Source organism: Oncorhynchus mykiss, chromosome 19, assembly GCF_013265735.2.
Source record: "Oncorhynchus mykiss isolate Arlee chromosome 19, USDA_OmykA_1.1, whole genome shotgun sequence".
Taxonomy (NCBI): Eukaryota; Metazoa; Chordata; class Actinopteri; order Salmoniformes; family Salmonidae; genus Oncorhynchus; species Oncorhynchus mykiss.
The window spans coordinates 2,996,376-3,002,375 of NC_048583.1; the positions used below are offsets into that span (position 1 = coordinate 2,996,376).

Genomic DNA, 6,000 nt, shown 5'->3' on the forward strand with positions numbered 1-6,000 from the left:
CAGGTGGGCTCAGAGTCAGGGCAGGCAGGTGGGCTCAGAGTCAGGACAGGCAGAGTGGTCAAGCAGGTGGGCTCAGAGTCAGGGCAGGCAGAGTGATCAGGCAGGTGTGCTCAGAGTCAGGACAGGCAGGGTGGTCAGGCAGGTGGGCTCAGAGTCAGGACAGGCAGAGTGGTCAGGCAGGTGGGCTCAGAGTCAGGACAGGCAGAGTGGTCAGGCAGGTGGGCTCAGAGTCAGGGCAGGCAGAGTGATCAGGCAGGTGTGCTCAGAGTCAGGACAGGCAGAGTGGTCAGGCAGGTGGGCTCAGGGTCAGGACAGGCAGAGTGGTCAGGCAGGTGGGCTCAGAGTCAGGACAGGCAGGTGGGCTCAGAGTCAGGACAGGCAGGTGGGCTCAGGGTCAGGCAGGCGGGCGGGCTCAGAGTCAGGACAGGCAGAGTGGTCAGGCAGGTGGGCTCAGAGTTAGGGCAGGCAGGTGGGCTCAGAGTCAGGACAGGCAGAGTGGTCAGGCAGGCGGGCTCAGAGTCAGGACAGGCAGGTGGGCTCAGAGTCAGGGCAGGCAGAGTGGTCAGGCAGGTGGGCACAGGTTCAGGGCAGGCAGAGTGGCCAGGCAGGTGGGCTCAGAGTCAGGGCAGGCAGAGTGGTCAGGTAGGTGGGCTCAGAGTCAGGGCAGGCAGAGTGGTCAGGCAGGCGGGCTCAGAGTCAGGGCAGGCAGAGTGGTAAGGCAGGCGGGCTCAGAGTCAGGGCAGGCAGAGTGGTCAGGCAGGCGGGCTCAGAGTCAGGGCAGGCAGAGTGGTCAGGCAGGTGGGCTCAGAGTCAGGGCAGGCAGGTGGGCTCAGAGTCAGGACAGGCAGAGTGGTCAAGCAGGTGGGCTCAGAGTCAGGGCAGGCAGAGTGATCAGGCAGGTGTGCTCAGAGTCAGGACAGGCAGGGTGGTCAGGCAGGTGGGCTCAGAGTCAGGACAGGCAGAGTGGTCAGGCAGGTGGGCTCAGAGTCAGGACAGGCAGAGTGGTCAGGCAGGTGGGCTCAGAGTCAGGGCAGGCAGAGTGATCAGGCAGGTGTGCTCAGAGTCAGGACAGGCAGAGTGGTCAGGCAGGTGGGCTCAGAGTCAGGACAGGCAGAGTGGTCAGGCAGGTGGGCTCAGAGTCAGGACAGGCAGAGTGGTCAGGCAGGCGGGCTCAGAGTCAGGACAGGCAGAGTGGTCAGGCAGGTGGGCTCAGAGTCAGGACAGGCAGAGTGGTCAGGCAGGCGGGCTCAGAGTCAGGACAGGCAGAGTGGTCAGGCAGGTGGGCTCAGAGTCTTGACAGGCAGAGTGGTCAGGCAGGCGAGCTCAGAGTCAAGGCAGGCAGAGTGGTCAGGCAGGCGGGCTCAGAGTCAGGGCAGGCAGGTGGGCTCAGAGTCAGGACAGGCAGAGTGGTCAGGCAGGCGGGCTCAGAGTCAGGGTCAAGGGTCAAAACCGGGAGAACAAGAAAACAGAGACTGGGAAAATAAAGCCTTGTGTCAAAGTAACCAGGAGTGGTATAGTGTTGATATGGTCTAGTCATAGTAACCAGGAGTGGTATGGTGTTGATATGGTCTAGTCATAGTAACCAGGAGTGGTATGGTGTTGATATTGTCTAGTCATAGTAACCAGGAGTGGTATGGTGTTGATATGGTGTAGTCATAGTAACCAGGAGTGGTATGGTGTTGATATGGTCTAGTCATAGTAACCAGGAGTGGTATGGTGTTGATATGGTCTAGTCATAGTAACCAGGAGTGGTATGGTGTTGATATTGTCTAGTCATAGTAACCAGGAGTGGTATGGTGTCTATATGGTCTAGTCATAGTAACCAGGAGTGGTATGGTGTTGATATGGTCTAGTCATAGTAACCAGGAGTGGTATGGTGTTGATATCTCTGGTGTACCGTTGGACCGTTTATCTGTATTATTGACCTCTATGGAGAATGTAACTGTTTATCTGTATTATTGACCCCTATGGAGAATGTAGCTGTTTATCTGTATTATTGACCTCTATGGAGAATGTAACTGTTTATCTGTATTATTGACCCCAATGGAGAATGTAGCTGTTTATCTGTATTATTGACCCCTATGGAGAATGTAGCTGTTTATCTGTATTATTGACCCCTATGGAGAATGTAGCTGTTTATTTGTATTATTGACATCTATGGAGAATGTAGCTGTTTATCTGTATTACTGACCCCTATGGAGAATGTAGCTGTTTATCTGTATTATTGACCCCTATGGAGAATGTAGCTGTTTATCTGTATTATTGACCTCTATGGAGAATGTAACTGTTTATCTGTATTATTGACCCCAATGGAGAATGTAGCTGTTTATCTGTATTATTGACCCCTATGGAGAATGTAGCTGTTTATCTGTATTATTGACCCCTATGGAGAATGTAGCTGTTTATTTGTATTATTGACCCCTATGGAGAATGTAGCTGTTTATCTGTATTATTGACCTCTATGGAGAATGTAGCTGTTTATCTGTATTACTGACCCCTATGGAGAATGTAGCTGTTTATCTGTATTATTGACCCCTATGGAGAATGTAGCTGTTTATCTGTATTATTGACCTCTATGGAGAATGTAGCTGTTTATCTGTATTATGGACCCCTATGGAGAATGTAGCTGTTTTTCTGTATTACTGACCTCTATGGAGAATGTAGCTGTTTATCTGTATTACTGACCCCTATGGAGAATATAGCTGTTTATCTGTATTATTGACCCCTATGGAGAATGTAGCTGTTTATCTGTATTATTGACCCCTATGGAGAATGTAGCTGTTTATTTGTATTATTGACATCTATGGAGAATGTAGCTGTTTATCTGTATTACTGACCCCTATGGAGAATGTAGCTGTTTATCTGTATTATTGACCCCTATGGAGAATGTAGCTGTTTATCTGTATTATTGACCCCTATGGAGAATGTAGCTGTATATCTGTATTATTGACCCATATGGAGAATGTAGCTGTTTATCTGTATTATTGAACCCTATGGAGAATGTAGCTGTTTATCAGTATTATTGACCCCTATGGAGAATGTAGCTGTTTATCTGTATTATTGACCCCTATGGAGAATGTAGCTGTTTATCTGTATTATTGACCCCTATGGAGAATGTAGCTGTTTATCTGTATTATTGACCCCTATGGAGAATGTAGCTGTTTATCTGTATTATTGACCCCTATGAAGGGGTGTGGCTGAAATAGAATCCACTAATTTGAAGGGGTGTCCACATACTTTTGTATATATAGTGTATGTACACATGGGTGTTGATGCACCATACCAACGATAAGCCTGTCTTCCCCATCACATCATGAAAGGTCATGTTGATGTTCATTTAACCTCTGTCTCTCTCTTCCTCTGACTCCTCCCTTTCTCAATTTGTTTCTCTCTTTCTCTCTGTCTCTTTCTCTCTCTTTCTCCTCTGTCTCTCTCTTTCTCCTCAGATCTCCAGGCTCAACGCGTCAGTCCACCAGGTAGGTAGAGTATAAATCTACAGTGATTATAGCAGTTCAATATTAGTCAACTTTATTATCCCACAAGGAGAAATTCATGTGTCCATACAAACCATTCTAAAACCCAATAACAAGTAGTGTTTTATGGAACTACTAATTCTTGTCAACCACAAAGCGTTACTGCTGTTAGAATAACAGAATCACTGTCATCATCTGTCCTCACCACTGTGTTTTCCTCTCTGCTGTTTACAGCTGAACTCTCAGTCAGACTGGTGAATGGGACCACTTCCTGTTCTGGGACAGTGGAAGCCTTCTACAGAGGAGAGTGGTCAGGTCTATGTACTGGGTGGTGGAGCATGAGAGAGGTTAAGGTTGTGTGTAGAGAGCTGGACTGTGGGAATCCTGTAGCTGAATCTAGAGGACCTCTGTTTGAAGATGGAAGAAGAGGAGTCACACTATATAGTAGTTGCTATGGAGATGAGTCTTCTATTAGACAGTGTGACATCATAGGAGGACCTGGTGTCTGTGATGGTGGATATTATCATCATGTGACCTGTTCAGGTAAGAGACTGGTCATATTGAGAGATTTATTTATACAATATTACCATGGATCATGTTTTATGTGTTTTTATTTCATTTAAATAGAGGGAGAGATGTCAGATGTAGTTAAACATTATATTTGTGTTTGTCATATTGGTTTATGGGAGATGTTCATGGGCAGATCATTGTAGTTCAGATGGTACTGAAGTGAAGCTGCCTGATGGATGTCCAGCTGTTTATTTTCTATAAAGTGAAGTGAACTTATTCCTGTCTCCTGCCTGCATTATTCCCAACCTGATCCTGAGTGACTAAGAACCCATTTCTACCTCTTACAGTATCAAACATAGCAAACTACAATCTTTTATCCAACATATTTGTGTTTAGTCCTTGACAGTGTCATCAACAAAACGGATTGAATGTTCAACCAACTCTTTTTCTCCAGAGTCTGTGCGGCTTGTGGATGGAGCTGGTCTCTGCTCTGGGAGAGTGGAGGTGAAGTCCAATCAGTCCTGGGCCTCAGTGTGTGAAGCTGACTTTGACCGGCAGGATGCAGAGGTAGTCTGTAGGGATGTTGGCTGTGGGGCTCCTGCAGCTCTACAGGGGGGGCTCTATGGAGAAGGTGAGGGTCAGACCTGGGATAAAGAGTTCCAGTGTAAAGGCAAAGAGTCCCTTCTCCTGGACTGTGACACCTCAGACAGAGAGAACAACACCTGCCTACCTGGTAATGCTGTTGGACTCACCTGCTCAGGTAAGAAACAGTTTGTCACTCAGTCAACATTGTTTCTCACCTGGAGTGAAGAATATGAGATCCAATATAGGTGTGTTTTAGTGAGAAAATAGTAAGATTACTGTCTCTCTCTTTTCTTTTCTCAGAGCCTGATGATGTGAGGCTGGTGGGAGGAGACAGTCGCTGTGCTGGTGGAGTGGAGTGGTACGACCAGGGAGAGTGGAGGACTGTGGGAACTGAAGACTGGGACCAGGAGGATGTAGTTGCAGTAGTGTGTAGACAGCTGGGTTGTGGCTCCACTGTTTCAGTACTTCCTGGAAACACCACTATAGGGTTTGTAGTTTCCTGTTCTTGGTCTGAGTCTTCACTGAGGGAGTGTAGAAGATCAGAGGATCTCCTTCCTGGATTCACAGTGATCTGCTCAGGTAATAACAACATATTATAACATATTATAATTACATTCAACTGATTTCCTTCATTCATACAACTTCCTCTGCACCTCTCATGATGACTGTTTAGCTTGTAAGTCTGCTTTACTAAATAGATCACTCAGTCAAGTAGGAATCAAATACAACTTAAATATCCCAGAATGCTTTGTATTTGAGTGTTATCTCAGTGAACGTCTCTACTCACTACCACTGTCACATGTCATATTATTGTCACATCTAAATGAGGAAAGTAGTTGAGGAGCTACGTTTTCTTTTTCTCTCCTCTTGTTCCAGATGTCCTGCTTCAGCCTGATATCAACATATGTTGTCTCAGTGACTGTAGGCCCACTACTCATGTTGCCCTGAGAGGGAGGGTGGCTGGCACTGTTACATGCTGATGTTATTGTCATCATCTATAGGAAACTAGTTGAAGAGGTTTTTCTTGTTCTCTTTTATTGTTACAGATCTCCTGGTCCAGCCTGATATCTTCCTGACTGACTCAATGGGAGGGGTCTCCAGGGGCCACCAGGGGCCCAAGATGTTCAGGGGCTACAACTTCACCATCACCTGCTCCACTCAGCCACAGTACCCAGGAGGCTCCTTCCTCCTCACGTTCACCGGCTCCAACAGAACCCAGACCCAGCCAGCTGTCAATCACTCTGCTGCCTTCCTCTTCCCTGCTGCAGATGACTCCCACCAAGGGAACTACAGCTGTGTTTATGACAATTATGTTTTCTCTCATAGCTTCTCCTCTGAGAGTGAGCTCCTCTCCCTCACCATCACAGGTAACTGAACATGAACCAGACTTTTTTTTCCCCACAGATCTATGTGATGATGATCAGTCCCCTCA

The 6,000-nt window shown here is 47.1% G+C and overlaps 1 protein-coding gene and 1 long non-coding RNA gene across 2 annotated transcripts in view; both read left to right on the forward strand.

Moving 5' to 3' along the window:
• LOC118941397 (scavenger receptor cysteine-rich type 1 protein M130-like) overlaps positions 1-6,000 on the forward strand; it is a 114,094-nt gene that overhangs the window by 107,413 nt on the left and 681 nt on the right. The gene's annotated exons all lie outside the window — the stretch shown is intronic.
• Positions 3,447-4,481, forward strand: LOC118941407. Its single transcript, XR_005037624.1, has 3 exons — positions 3,447-3,476; positions 3,708-4,016; positions 4,438-4,481. It is a non-coding gene; the product is annotated as an uncharacterized LOC118941407 (long non-coding RNA).